We start from the raw sequence: 16,447 nt of genomic DNA on the forward strand, positions 1-16,447 counted from the left end.
AAAGTGGTGGGTTATAACTACAAAATAGTCATAGCCACGAAGGATCAAAAGTTGGGTATCAACCCCGATATTAACACCACCTATATCCCACACATCCCACCACATGAAACGGGTATAGTGACGTCACCCCCGGAGTCTAAAGTTCATGTGGAGGTACCCCACACACACCCTCATATACATGTGGGGGTACCCCCCTATCAGCAGCATATTGATAATAAAACGGCCCTGGTGGTTGGTGGAGTAGCTTTGGGACTTATTTGGTTAAAGATTTCTTAGCCGCTACGTACACCAGACCCGCCACGGCGACGATGGCTGCCCACAGGTTTTGACTGAGCCACGTGGCAGTTTTAGCCAGAGCGCCCAACAACCACGAGACGATGCTACCCAGGATGCCGGGAAGGGCTTCGGCGGCTTTACCAGCCAGTTTAGCTAGGCGTTCCCCGAGTTTTTTTATCCAGTCTTTAACACCCCCACCGCCACTTGGGGTTCCGCCGCCGGCAGGCACCACAGTACCCCCTGTCAGTGACACCACCAGGGTTGATATGATGAAACCAAATGCAGTCAGAATGCTGGCGATGGTGATCCCTTGCTCCCGGAACAATATCCGAATCCTGTCTGCTAACGTGGTGTCTCGATAGAGGACTTGATTGATGGTTTCCCGCACACGGTTGGTCTGGGATCGAAGCTTTTCTTTGTAGCCGGACGCTGTCTCCAACCAGGTCTGCCTTTCATCTTCAAAATTACGTATTCGTTCCTCGATGGTGGCTTTCAGAGACTCATCCTCAGTTTCACCGAGTTTTTTCTTTTCATAGGCGATTTTGTCGTCTATCTCACTCACTTTGGCCGTGCTTTTCCAGAGCTGACCACGAATGGTTTGCATCAACAGGTCCAACCCCCGCAGTTCCCGAAAGGTATGTTCGAAACCCGGGAAGGGCTTGTTCTCGTAATCAGCCAACACCTTTTCAATATTATAAGTCATGTTTTGAACCGATGTGGCGTCCCTGATGCCTTCCAGATCTTGATTGACCTTCGGGGGAATCTTAGGTCGCGCGCCACCGTAATCTCTGAAACCTAGTTCCTTTTGGACAAACTTAATTTTATATTTACCTTTCAATGTTGATAAGGCAAGCGGTTCTCTCGAGTTTTGATGCATGAGATCGATCTCCTGGTTATTATATAAAAAACGCAGCGTACCATCTCTATCGAGGGTAAACCTGGTATAGTCTCGCCCCCACGGCTTGATTTTGTCTCTCTTTTCAACTGCGTTGTAATAACCGTCGACGGCGCCCTTAATGAGTGTGTCAACTTGCGAGACAGCCGGCTGTAGGCTGAATGAGGTCTCCTGATCGGCCCCTGTATCATCCATAGTATCATCCCACATCTCCCTCATAGGTATGTCTTCATCCATTATTTAGTATTAAAAATATATTTCGTTTATATATAACAATGTACGGCAGAAAATTAGATCCTTTCAGAAGATTGAGAGAGCCATTAGGAGCCAGAGCCGTGCGCCAGTCGGTGACCATCACCAACAATCCCAGCAAGATAGACCAGAATCAAACTCTGCTGGTCAGATTTCCAAACCTTGGTGGGAATGACCTCATTGTACCAGGCACTGTTCGACTGGCGTTCAATATCACGTTGACCTCAGACAACGACAAACGCGAGCTAGTGCGGAACGTGGGGCGAGCTATCATCAAGAAAACGACCGTCAAGATCAGCGGTAACGAGGTGCTGAGCATCGACGACAGCGACGTGTTTCACTGCTACAGGGATCTCTGGAAAAGCGAGGGAGAACGAGTCAATGATGTGTACCAGGGTATCAGCAAATCAACCCGGGCGCGCATAGGGTATGTCTTCACGCAAGACCAGCAAGACAAGCTATCAGACGGTGAAAAGGCCATTGCTCGAGCATACGGGAATCGATTCTGCGTGCCGCTCGACTTCGAGTTGCTCACGGGACACGCGCCGTTTTACCAGGCCGTGCTGGGTGATAGGCTCGAATACGAGCTCACGTTTAACGACTATAGCAAAGTAGTGCATACGCCGAACGGTGATGAGGCCAGTTATGCCATCTCTCTGGAGTTCGACATGGTCACTAGCCCGGAGCTGGCCAGGCAGGTTCGAAGCCAGTACTCTGGGAAGATGGCTATCCTGTACGATCGTGTACTGAGGCATAGATCAGTCGTGCGAGATAAGAGCGACACTGTGTGGAATATCAACCTGAACGTGCCGGCGCGATCGATGAAAGGTATCCTGGTCGTCCCCGTGGAGTATTACGATCCATTCCGGAGGGACAGCGAGAAGTTTTTCAACCCCGAGATTGAAAAGGTGGAAGTGACCATCGAGGGCGTGCCCAACCAGCTGTTCAGTCATGGTATGAGACCACACCAGCAGTGGGATGAGATAAAAAAGCTACCAGTGGGGAATTACATAACAAAGGACCTGAACCTCGGCTCCGTGCAGATCGGTGAATACCTGACCACCAAGTACGCCCTATGGTTGGACATGCGATCCACGGATGATGATAAACTGCACGGTAGCGGGCGCCGTATAGATAACGGCAGCGAAGGGATAACCATCCAGATTACTAAGAAGGCTCAACCCGCTGGTAAGTTGAAATTATATCTGTACGTTATTATGGACGCGCAACTTAATATAGACAATGGGAGATTCGTGCAAGCCATCTACTGATGGGGGAGACCCCCACACCCCCCGGGGGTACCCACAACTACCCACTGACCCACACTGCGCCATAGTGTGCGGGCAGACTGGCTGTGGGAAGACCGTTTTCATGTTGGATATGTTGGAGGGTTACTACAAGGATGTGTTCGATAACATCGTTATCATGTGCCCTACTCTGAGCATGAATAAAACGTACGTGCGACCTTGGGTGATGACGGACCCGGACGTACACAAAATCGACCCTGGAACACGCCTGCAGGACTGGTTGAAAGCTCTTCACGAGAAATTTAAAGGGGAACCGACGCTGTTCATACTGGACGACTGCAGCGCTAATCGCGAGATAACAAAAAAGAGAGACATGCTATCGTACCTGGCCTTCTCCGGCCGGCATGCAAATCACAGCGTCTGGGTGCTAACGCAGAAGTTCAACTCGGTGTTGAAAGACCTCAGGGAGCAGACGCGATGGGTGGCCTTATTTCACTGCAAGGACAGGGATTCGTTCGAGGAGTGTTTGAGAGAGAACGATGTGATGAGTAAATTAGAACGGGAACGGGTGAAGAAACAGCCCGCTGAAACTAAACACGCTAAGCTCGTGCTCAAAACCGACCAACCCGTGGCTTATATAGTATGCTAAGCAAAGCTAAGCTAAAGCTAAGCAAAGCTAAGCAAAGCTAAGCAAAGCTAAGCTAAAGCTAAGCAAAGCTAAGCATATAGCTATGATATTTGAAGTATTTGTCGTGTGCAACTTAACCTTCATTTCTCTATGTTTTGTCTGCATCGGGTATTATATAGTTAAAACTAAATCTTACTTGTTATATTATAAGATGGAGTGTGAGGAATTGCTCGAACAGTTGGTACCTGGGGGTACGGCAGGCCCCACTGATGACAAGCGAGAGAAACTGGTGGCGTTGGCTGTTGGTGGCAAAGCCAAACATTACTTTGGAGACTACACTCCGGATAAAATTCACAAAATGTCAGCCGAAGAAATCGATAAGCTGTACGCTAGATACGAGTCCCGGCTCGGAGCAGAAATGACAAAGACAATAGGATCGGCTATGACCCAGATATACACCGGTATTGTGTCATACTTCCTTCCCATTCCACCAGAGCGCCGACTTTACCTGTGGGAGGACCTAGATAAAGACCCTTTTATCGAACACGCCGTGAGCTCTATCAGCTGCGAGCTGTACCACAAATATGGTATGTTGTTGGCTCCAGTGACGGCGGCGATTATCACAGCAAAGCATTTTCAATTTGAGAGAAAGAATAATAATAATAGTATAGATGGATGCTGCACAGGAAACCCCAGTGGAGGTACCCCCAACAGTGATGGAGGAGACCCCAGTGGTGGTACCCCCAACAGTGAGTCCCGAGGTGACGGTGGAGACCCCTTCAACAGTAACCAGGCAGAAGAATCCTAAGAGAGTAGCTGCCGGTAAAAAACGGTGGTGTAACCAACATAAAGTGACCAACCCAACCCGACTGTTGTTGGCTGTAGGCGTAACTGCTGCCGTGGTTATAACATGGTTATACGTGGGGGTACCCTCCCACAGTGAGCCACCACCCAACAGTGAGCCATCCACCCCTACTATTGACCCACATATCATGTTATAATTTTAATATTTTATATCATATACATAATGTCTGAGGGGAAAACGTTCGTCAACGACGCATACCACGCCACAGTGGTCGCCAGTCTAGCCGTAGGGTACGCTCGGTTGACTAAAATGGTGCTTAAACAACCAACTATCAAGCTAGATTTCAACCTGCAGGATATGGGTATGCTCATAATGAACCTTGGTATGGCGATGGCCACAAAAGACATCCTAGTAAAACAAGGAATAATACCTGATAATATAATGAAATAAATATAGGATGGCCACGATAGCTATGATGGTCGGTGGGGCGTTAGTGAATGCCCTGGCATTTTCCGGGAGTAATTTCCTCTTCTCGAAACTACGAGATGATCACGCGGCTGAAATACAGGAAGAAAGGAAGCGGCACGATCTCGCTACTGAGAAATTACAAAGAGCACAGGCCGAGTACGCTAAAAAACGTCTCCAGAGGATCGATTTTATTAACGAACAACTCCAGCGTGAAAACCATGCCGTTCAAACATTCAACGATGTCGATGAAGCAATGAAAGAATACTACCTACTAACTGGTAAACAATTGGAACCGCTCAATAAACCCACACTCGCTCAGTACTACACACCATCCAAGGGACAAATGAATCGTGAACTGGGCTTCATAGTGTTGGGTATAGCAGCTACTGCGTTGGTTGCGAAGCAATTAAATTAAAATACCTATATAAGTAAACATGAGACCCGCTCCATACCGATGCGAATACATACTTATGGGGAAGACCGAGGCCTGTGGTAGGAAATGCAGGAATCAGGGGTTCTGTTGTTTCCATATGGGAAGTCCTAACTACACGTGTTCTGTGTGTGGTATCGGGGTTAAAGGGCACTACTGTCTATGTAAAGCTCACGGAGCGAACGTAGTCAGACATCAACTCATCTACGAGAATAAAAAGGGCTACATAAAAGAACGTAGGCGACTGCTCAAGATAGACTCCAATTAAATGTTACTGTGAACCAATTAGACATTGGTTCTCTTAGGTGTAAACACTATGGCTACTGTGCGCGAGCTGAAGCGGGTCGCAAAACAGAGAGGTGTGATCGGGTATTCTCGAATGCGGAAGTCAGCATTGTTGAGATTACTAGGTTTAGAAGCCCCTCCTACGGTAACACAATTAAAAGCTCAAGCAAAACAGCTTGGATACACGGGTTAGTCAAACCTGGGGAGAGCCGGGTTAACCGCATTGTTATCACATGCCCCCGTAGCAAAACCTCCCACTGTAAAACAACTGAAAGCCAAGGCACACGATTTGGGTTAAGGCGGGTATTCCCGTATGAGGAAACCACAGCTTGTAGAATTATTACGACAGAATAGAGCTATTGACCTACAGTTCGTGCGCACTGAGCGCGCTGTAGGCAACTATTTGAGAGGTTGGCGCATGCACGTTGATAGAAACATAGACATTACAGATATCAAGCCTCTGATAGCTGATAAGGTCAACCAGGAACTAAATAACCTAGGAAGTATCAAGTTTCAGATCACAGTGAAAATGTCGCTCGATAAGCAGGTTGGGAGTACCACTGAGTATGTTCAGCCTTACTTCCGAGGTCAACAAGAGGTTGCCACACATACAGAGACCATTGACACATCAATCGATACCAGTTTTCAGCAGATACGAGAATACCTAGAACGCTACACACACTTGGGGTCCGGGTGGGCTGTAGATAAAATCGATAATGTCTATCTAGACATAGCTAACTACGTGCCGTTCAGAGGCGGGTCATACCTAGCCTTGCCACCATACTATAGGAACAAACATGCCATAGTAAACGTTAAGAATAGAGGAAACGATTGCCTGAGGTTAGCTATCAGGTCAGCCTTATTTCCAGCTGACACTCATTCAGATAGGCTTTCTAGCTATCCCCAAGACGATGGGCTCAACTGGGATGGCATAGATGAACCCACCCCCATATCCCAGATCACTAAAGTAGAAAAACAGAATAATCTGGCTATAAATGTCTTTGGACACGAAGGTAACAAAACAATAGTACACAGGGTCAGCCCGGTGAAGGATCGCCAAGTTATCAATATATTCATGATCCAACGAGGTGACAAGTATCACTACACGTGGATAAAACATCTCAGCCGGTTGTTGCACGACCAGTCGAAACACGATGGGGAAAAACACTTTTGTGTACGATGCCTACACGGTTTCAGTCGAGCTGATTTATTAGAATCCCACCGGGAGGATTGCCAAGGTGTGGGGCAGACGGCTATACGAGTCGACATGCCTAAGGAAGATAACAAAATCCTAAAATTCAGTAACCACAAGAACCAAATGTCTGTGCCTTATATCATATACGCCGACTTCGAAGCCTTGGTTGTGGGTGGGGATTCCCCCAGTGGTAGCTTCACCCACAAGACACAAGAGCATAAAGCCTGTGGGTTTGGATACATTGTCGTCCATTGTGACGGGGAAACGAAAGCTCCGGTAGTGTATAGGGGCCCTGACGCGGCTGAAAGGTTTCTAAAGTGTTTGCAGGAGGAAGAAAAAATTATTAGGAATGCATTGTATAGAATCGCTCCCATGCGTCTGACCCAAGACGACAAGCTAGCTCACAAGCGTAGCACTAAATGTCACGTGTGTGACTCACCACTGAACGGTGATTCGGTGAGAGATCACTGTCACATAACTGGTAAGTATAGAGGCGCCGCTCACAGCGCGTGCAACCTCAAGCTTAAAATCAACCCTAAGACAATAAACATCCCCGTTGTCTTTCACAACTTGAGAGGGTACGACTCACACTTGATCATGCAGGCCATCGCGAAAATCGATGGTAATATAACGTGCATCCCCAACAACATGGAGAGATACATCTCCTTCAGCTTAAACGGACTTAGGTTCATTGACTCGTTTCAGTTCCTCCTGTCGTCACTCGACAGTCTGGTCAAGGCCAACAATACCTTCCCTATCAACGATCGATACACAGACGCCGAGACTAGACCCCTGCTTATGAGGAAGGGTGTGTACCCCTATGAGTACATGGATAGTTGGGTCAAGTTCACCGAGACCAGACTACCCCCTATTGACTGCTTTTATAGCAAGCTGAATGAGGCGTCCGTCTCACGAGATGATTACTCGCACGCGACTAACGTATGGAATAAACTGGGTTGTAAGAACCTGGGTGATTATCACGACCTGTACTTGAGGACAGATGTACTGCTGTTACCTGACTTGTTTGAGACGTTTAGGCGGACGTGTTTCAAGCAGTATAAACTCGACCCCGCATGGTATTACACCAGCCCAGGTCTGTCGTGGGACGCCTTGCTTAAAAAGACCGGAGTTAATTTGGAATTGCTCACAGATTACGACATGCACCTATTCATTGAGAAAGGCTTGCGAGGTGGGATTTCCATGGCATCCAAACGATACGCGAAAGCAAATAATCAATACGTGAAAGGTTACGATCCTAACAAGCCAACCAATCACATTCTCTACCTCGACGCAAACAACCTGTACGGCTGGGCCATGAGCCAGTATCTACCTACAGGGGGATTCGAATGGGTACCCCACGTTGACGTTATGGGGGTTGCACCAGATTCGAACAAAGGGTATATCCTCGAGGTTGACTTAGAGTATACCAAGGAATTACACACATCGCACAACAGCTACCCCCTGGCCCCCGAACGTATGAGGGTTAACCCAGACTGGATGTCTGAGTACCAACATAACTTGTTAGGTGGGCGTGTGACAGACGTTGAAAAACTCGTTCCAAACTTAATGAATAAGACCAAGTACATCGTTCACTATCGCAACCTACAGCTGTACCTGTCGTTGGGTATGAGGCTGACCAAAATACACAGGGTGCTCATGTTCGACCAGAGCCCATGGATGGAGCCCTACATCAGAATGAACACAGACCTACGAAAAAAAGCCACCAGTGATTTTGAGAAAAATCTCTACAAGCTCATGAACAACTCGGTGTTTGGTAAGACTATGGAGAACCTGAGGAAACGCGTGACCGTGAAGCTGGTTCGGTCGAGTGAGGAAGACAAGCTCAGGAGATTGATAGCCAATCCGGCATTCAACCGTAGTAAGATATTCACAGACAACCTGGTTGCCCTACACATGAAGAAAAGCCACATAAAATTCAACCGGCCTGTTTACGTGGGGATGAGCATCCTCGATTTATCCAAACACCTGATGTACGACTTTTACTACAACGAGCTCAAGAAACAGTACGGCGACAGGTGTGAAGTGCTGTACACTGACACGGATTCCCTGCTGATGGAGATTCGAACCGAGGACGTGTACGAGGACATGAAAAAACACCTCGATTTATACGACACCAGCGACTACCCTAAGACCCATGCCATACACAGTACGGTAAATAAAAAGGTCCTAGGTAAGATGAAGGACGAGTGTGCTGGCACGCCCATAGCCGAGTACATAGGTTTGAGACCTAAGATGTACTCCATACTGAAAGCCGACAATAGTGAGATCCGGAAGGCTAAGGGGGTTAAGAAGTATGTGGTGAAACAACACATCAAACACGCCAGATTCAAGGAAGCCCTGTTCAAGACCCGTACCTTTAGGCATAAAATGAACACACTTAGAAGTGATGGGCATAAGATATACGGACTGACTATAAACAAGACGTCCCTGTCGCCTATGGACACTAAACGTTGGATAGCTATTGATGGGATAAACACATACGCGTATGGACATGAAAAAATTTGAGGCTATTTACTACAGCCCGCGTGGGTACTGGAAAGGAGCTAGCGCAGTAGATAAGCTAGCTAAAATAGCGCGAGTACCCCCGGAGGAAGCCAAAGCGTGGCTTGAAAAACAAGCCCTGTGGCAGATTTATTTGCCGGCACCACGCTACGTGCCTAGAAGGAGGTTCGGTATTAACATACCTAATAGCGTTCACCAGGCAGACCTACTGTTCCTACCCCACGACAAGAGGTACAAGTATGCCTTAACCGTAGTGGACGTAGCCAGTCGTTACAAGGAAGCCGAACCCTTGACCACGAAAGATTCGGCCCAGGTAGCCAGAGGATTCGAACGCATATACAAACGCAGTCCGCTGACGTGGCCAACAGAGCTGCAAGTTGACCCCGGACGGGAGTTCATGGGTGCTGTGTCACAACTGCTAGCCAAACACGATACAAAGGTCAGGCGTGGCACGGCCAGAGCCCATTGCAGCCAAGCCATAGTTGAGAGATTTAATAGGACTTTGGCTGAGCGCTTGTTCGGCCATCAGTATGCTAGGGAGATGGTCACCCCTGGAAAACGATCGACTGAATGGGTCACGAGGTTACCCAAGGTGGTGTCGGCAATCAACCATGAAGTCACCCGTCTCACCGGTAAGAAACCGGCAGACGCTATCAAACTAAAATCAATAGTTGCAGAGTCGGCCGCTCCATTGCGTGGGAAGGAGAAACAGATACCAGATAGGGCCCTAGTGAGGTATCTATACCAGCCTGGGGAACACGAGGGTGATAGCCGTAAGCGGGCCACCGATCCTATATGGTCAGTCAAAACTTACAACATAGATAAAGTGGATATGAAAGCCGACGAACCTAACTTGTACTACTTGAGGGATGGGCCGGGTAGGGGGTTTGTAAGAGAAGAATTATTGATCGTACCGTACGGCACAGTGTTACCTCCTACCAACACACGGTAATAGTAGCAAGTAGGCACGCCAACTTTTTTGTAGTAGGGGTAATAGTAGCAAGAGCTAAGGTCCCAACCAAAGCCTTATTTACTAAATAAGGCTTTGTAGAGACTTTTCTTGAAAGTGTTTTAGAACTGTCATTCCCTATACTACTAGCCTTGTGTGGAAACGTGCTATGAGCTAAGTTGAATCAAACCTTACTGGCTTACATCGGCACCTGTCTATCATCTCCATGCTCGTGCTGCATGCTCAGATGATCATGTGATGATCTCTACCGGCCATTCTCTGTATTGTCGCTACACAGTGTGGACATTTGTATGCTCTGTCTCCCACTTGTCACTATTTATTTCATCAACATCTTCCCTTATTGTTTCATGGCATGTGCACTAGACAAGTGCCTGACAGGGATCATTGAAGGTTTCTCAGGTCCATCATCTCTACATTTGAAGCAAGATTGTCCTACCAGTTTGCTGTTTATCACCATCACCAGAGGAAGAGACTAATTACACTGTATCTCTTTTTATGGAGTGGCATTCAACTTACCTTGAGTGACTTTTGTCAGGTGAGCTTTTTCTATGGTGATCACTCCAATCCAGTGATTGTATCAAGTTCACTTCCTGTTAATCAGTCTTTCTGGTTGTGTACCATTCTCATTCGGTGTCCGCTCTAGTGCCTCGATACTGTATGGTATACTGTTTTCAACTTCATCAACAACTTTCTGCATCTACTTTCTACATCTACTTACACTATAATGGTGTCGATCGAGTGCCTTGCATTACCCTGCCATTTGGTTGTGGACCACTGCTTTATGCAGTACATCTCTTACCTCTGCAGTGTCAATTACATCATTACAGGTACCTGTTTGGAGAATGCTGCTTTCTCTCACTTGGATGCTTTTAATCACCACTTGCTCCAGATTCGGTGCTTTTGTTTAGAGCACTGGTTGTTTCCGGTTTCGCACTTATTCACAGTGTGCCATTTCAATGCTTAGTCATCGGGTTCCCAGTTTTGTGCTTGATCGCAGTGTGCCAGTTCAATGCTTAGTCATCGGGTTCCCAGTTTGGTGCTTAATCACAGTGTGCCGGTTCAATGCTTAGCCATCGGGTTCCCAGTTTGGTGCTTAATCACAGTGTGCCGGTTCAACGCTTCACAACATTACTGGTTCGGCGCTTATACACAGAACTCACACTTCTTTGCATCATAGTGTGGTTGGTTTGGTGCATCATCACAGTTTTCGTGGTTTGGCACCTCTTCATAGTGTCTCTGGTTTGGTGCTTACATTTACTTTGCCTGCTTTGTCTGGTATTTTCAACATGCTTGGTGGTTCGGTGCTTCCTCATACAGTGCCTGGTTTGGCAGCTTCCTTATAGCACATCTGGGTCGACACTTCATCCCTTCATCAGTGCAAGGCCTCCTCATACACTGATTACTTCAGTGGTTATTCACAGTGTGACAGGAGTAATGATTGCTCAGGGTGCCTTTGGCTCGGTATGCTCTCAAAGTGCATTCAGAGTTTGTTATTGGCTTCTTGTACCTCTGGTTTCATGCCGGCTGGCATTGTGTATCTTACTACCACCTCTTCTCTTGTCTCCTATGCGGCCTTTCTTCCTGGTGGGAGAGCCTCTTTTGCTGAGTTCTGCTGGTTCATCTTGTGATACTGGCACAGCTGGTGTTACCTTCCTGCCGAGGGCGGCACTTGTGGCGGAGACTTCATTGTCATCATTATATCATTGGACTCTCTGTCAGCCAGACAGTTGCTTGACTTCCCTCGGCAGGGTTGTCCAGTGGTGTCCATCCTTTGTTGGATCAGCCATTTACTCCGAGTGCACTTTTCATGTCCAATGCGCCACTCCAGGCTACGTTTTTGTCTCATCCATCGGGATATTCAACGCTTGCTGATGAACCGTTTCTTCACCCTCTCTTCCTGGACACTAGACATTGATGTTCAACGAAGATTGCCATCTCCAGTAAGAGCAGAAATGTTGGGAATCGTCAACCAGCTGAGAGAGACAGCTTACCAAAGATGAAACACAGAAGCGCCCCAGAATGATTTCAATATGGTTTCTTTACCAGAGACTTTTGATGCTTAAAGTGATTATGATGCAGCATGACATTCTTGTGTTGGTCCAGCAGTGTGGATTACTATCCCAACCTTCAACTACCAGTGATGATCTCTGTTGCCATTCCCGGTAAGAGTGACTACTGTCAAGATTCACCAGTCCTGGCCTGCCAGGACCCTGGTCGCATTTCTTCAAACGCACCCAACCTGATGCGGTACCACTTCCCAATCTGCTTCACCTACTGGTTCATCTACACTCTGATCAGCTGCAAGGATCCCCGCTCACGCTCCATCTTCGTTTTTGGCACATTTATATTGGTCGCTAACAGTTAAGGTGGGATCTTTCCATTGTACATAATCATCTCACCTCAGCAGATTACAGAGAGAAGATTTTGAGCATGTCACATTTAAGGCATTCCAAAGAGTTCCTTGGTTTGCCAAGAATCAATCAACAGGACAGCCAGACCACACATATATGATCACACTGAAGTCTTCTATCTGGGGTCCTGATTTGTCCTTATGTCTGGATCGAGCTTTACGGATTAACCTAGCTGCCTCCAGGGGCCACCACAGGTTGTGCAAGCGATCATTTAACCCATTATCCACTGCCTCCACCTCACAAGTCTGTCATACTACCTTGATGTTTTGTATGAGATCTACGATCCTGTGTGCATATGCCTTTGCTGACCTTTCTCTACCTTCAACGACAAAGTTTCATGAGACTCACGTGTTCACTTCCAACATGGTGCTTCACAGGAATTGTTCCCCCCAGACAATCTTGGAGCATGCTTTTGGCAGTCAGATACTGTGTTCACCTCACATTACCTTCAGGATCTCTCAGCAACAGATGTTGAACATCTCCATCAATTTGGTCCTTTGGTCCTAGTGTAGCAGGGTCAATGTGGGGCAGAACAAATACCAACATTCTGCTGGGTGCGAGCTTGTTCATTTTGGCATGAAATAAGATTGGTAAGCGACACCCTGTAACAATGAATACAATAAGATAGTAATGCGTCACACATAATTCATACACGACACATAATTCCATGCACGTGTAAATACATAGGGATAAATACCGAGAATAACGCAGTAACTCAAAGTTTGAATAACGTTACTTATTACACATCAAGAACATTATGATTAAATATTACATCATTACACATATCGTAATGATAATACATACAATGCAGTGCATTTAGAGTACATCATCACGCATTGGTTATGATAGTATAATAACAACACATATATGAGTCGTCATCCATTGCATGATTATACTATATGCAATAGCGGTATAAAATAAACATATACACATACCCTGAGGGTGGTACAAAGGTGTACACAATCAGGCACAGCACCGGTATTACGGACAGGGACTTATCTGTTATAAATATTATTAAATGATGAGTAATATGCAAGGTCATGTGGAATAAAGCTAGGGATACATATGGGAACATAAAACTTCTTCCACACATGGATAATTACACTTATATTTACAATGGTTAAAACGTAGCAGCTTATATTAAAACACATATCCTCATCTCACCTCATCATATCCTTCTTACACCGCCTTCCAGCGGTTCGAAGCAGGGACTGGCTAGATCACTTGGGTGACCCGATAAATCGTGGGGCGGCGGGACTTCTTTGCCAAACTGTGTTCTTTTGCTTGTCAAAAGTTGCAGCTGAAAACCACATTAACTCTTGAGCACCCTCTCCCTAGAGCTTTTTGCTGTGTAAGCCAAGGGGTTATTTGAGGCGACCAATCACAAGTGTGGAATTAGCATATTGGGAGATGGTGCTTCTCCTGACCACCTAGTCTGTCGTACAGACCCTGAAGTATATATATCCAAGAAAACCCATGCAAGTCTAAAAAATGTGGCAAGTCTAGATTTCCATAGATCTGAAATTGAAGAAAGTCTTGGGGATCCATTTCATTATATTATTTTTTTTCACTATGGACGTTTTTTCAGTAAAATAAGTTCATTTCAGAGACTAGCTCTTAGTCTACTGACCACCTTGCATTATGCATACTCACATTTGCAAAGTTCTGAGGGTAATCTGTGGCCCTCCTGCCAACTGTGGGATAATGCATAACATGAGAGAAGATAAGTTTAACAATTTGGGAATTTTAAGTATAAATTGTATATTTATATACTTATTCTATCTCACGCGATGGATGCCCACCCACCCGACCCCGCATTACAAATTACGGAAAGCTCCAACATGAGAATGACAGGTACAGATCATCACGTGATCATCTGAGCATGCAGCATGAGCATGGAGTTGATTGACAGGTGCCGATGCCAGGGTGGGGATAGAGGTTTGGTGGTCAGACTAGTAAGATTTGATTCAACTTCGCTTCCAGCACGTTTCCACACATGGTCATAGAGGAGGAGGAGAGCTGCTTAGCGTAAGATAGGATAATTATGTAAATATACAATTTATACTCAAAAGTTTCAGTTTCATAAAATTTATTCAACATGTAGCAATTTTGTCGTTTTCATTCCATTCTCATGGTAAACGCTATGGTAACGATTTGGCAATGCAATCCCGAGGACATTAATGTCAACATGTCAAAACTGTCTACACAATGCTCCACAAATACATGAAAATGGGATATCATTTAAGCTGATCTTTTCGATTAGCCTTTAGACCAATGTTCATTAAATAGTGATGGTCAGTAAATGGTGAGGGTCAGTAAATGGTCAGTAAATGCTGAGGGTCAGTAAATGGTCAGTAAATGGTCAGTAAATGGTGAGGGTCAGTAAATAGTGAGGGTCAGTAAATGGTCAGTAAATGGTGAGGGTCAGTAAATGGTCAGTAAATGGTGAGGGTCAGTAAATGGTGAGGGTCAGTAAATGGTCAGTAAATACTGAGGGTCAGTAAATGGTGAGGGTCAGAAACTAAAAGAGAAACAAAAGATGCCTTACTAGATATGCTTTGACAAATGGTAGAAGAGACCCATTTTCTCCAACCAGTTACAGCATAATAGTAATAATTATGTATTAGGCATAATCACTGTTCGGTTATGAGTTACTTTGGCTGAATAATATTTCAAATGAAAACCTGAATTGAGTGTAGAATTATCTCTGCAGCAAAACGCAAATGTCACGGGTCAGACCTCACTGTTGCCCGGGACCTGCGAAGATCAAGGGTAGACTAGGCCTTCGGTGACTATGCTTGTCGCAAGGGGCGACTGGCGAGATCAGGTGGTGAGGCTCGCTGACTTGGTTGACACTTGCCATTGGTTCCCAATTGCACAGAACGATGCTCATATTATTGATCTTTGGATTGTCTGGTCCAGACCTGGTTGACGGAAGACAATTGAATGTGAATTCTGTACAGCATGAGACCTTCCACTCTTATGTGGCCGGATTGCATGAACTGTTTTCACAAAGAGTGTAATTTTCTGTCCAAAATAAACAAACTATATATTTTGTTATTTTTCTATTTTAAGTTTTGGTAATAAAAACACCACTGAAAGCACATATTAGAAGTGCAAGATAATTTTGTTGGCTGTTTTAATATTTTTGGTGACGTTTTATGGAGAAGTTATGCAGAAAATTGCCTGTCTCGAGGTGAGTTTTCAATTTTTCGTATTATATCTTAGAAATGTATTAACAGGAAATGTTTGATAACGCAGGTTTTCTTGAATGATTATACTGCCGTAAAGTGAAAAATACACTGAAATAAGAAACTCTGAAATTTATCCCTATATATACTTGCCCCACATAAAAATGTCCTTACTGTTACCAGAAGGAAAAACAATTGAAAACTGATACATTCCCAGGTCAGATAGTAAAGCCACATCCTCTCCTCAACCTTCCACTTCATATCTTTAAGATGGCATATGGCATGTTGTGTGTCCTCTGATCACTTACTCATATTTTGATCTCAAGTAAATGAAAATGAATTGTACTAGATCTGTATGTCCACGCTGTTGCCATGTTTTAGATATACAGAATAAGTTCGTGAAAAAAACTCAATTTGCATGTAAACTGACTTTTTCCTTATTCCCTCTTAGCATGTGGTAGTAGGAATTTGAAGGGAGCATTAATCAAATATTGAATAATGTCTTAGAATTGTCCTTTCTGTTACTGTCCTTAGCGTTACCACATACAGTGCTACCACATACACCAGTAACAGCGTTACCAGATACACCCGACCAGTAACAGTGTTACCACATACACTAGTAACAGTGTTACCACATACACCAGTAACAGCGTTACCACATACACCAGACCAGTAACAGTGTTACCACATACACGAGTAACAACCGTTACCACATACACCAGTAACAGTGTTACCACATACACCAGTAACAGCGTTACCACATAAACCCTTAACAGTGTTACCACATACACCAGTAACAGCGTTACCACATACACCAGTAACAGCATTTCCACAAACACCAGGAGCAAGCGTTACCGCATACACTAGTAAC

This window comes from Haliotis asinina, chromosome 4 (assembly GCF_037392515.1).
Source record: "Haliotis asinina isolate JCU_RB_2024 chromosome 4, JCU_Hal_asi_v2, whole genome shotgun sequence".
In the NCBI taxonomy this organism is placed as follows: Eukaryota; Metazoa; Mollusca; class Gastropoda; order Lepetellida; family Haliotidae; genus Haliotis; species Haliotis asinina.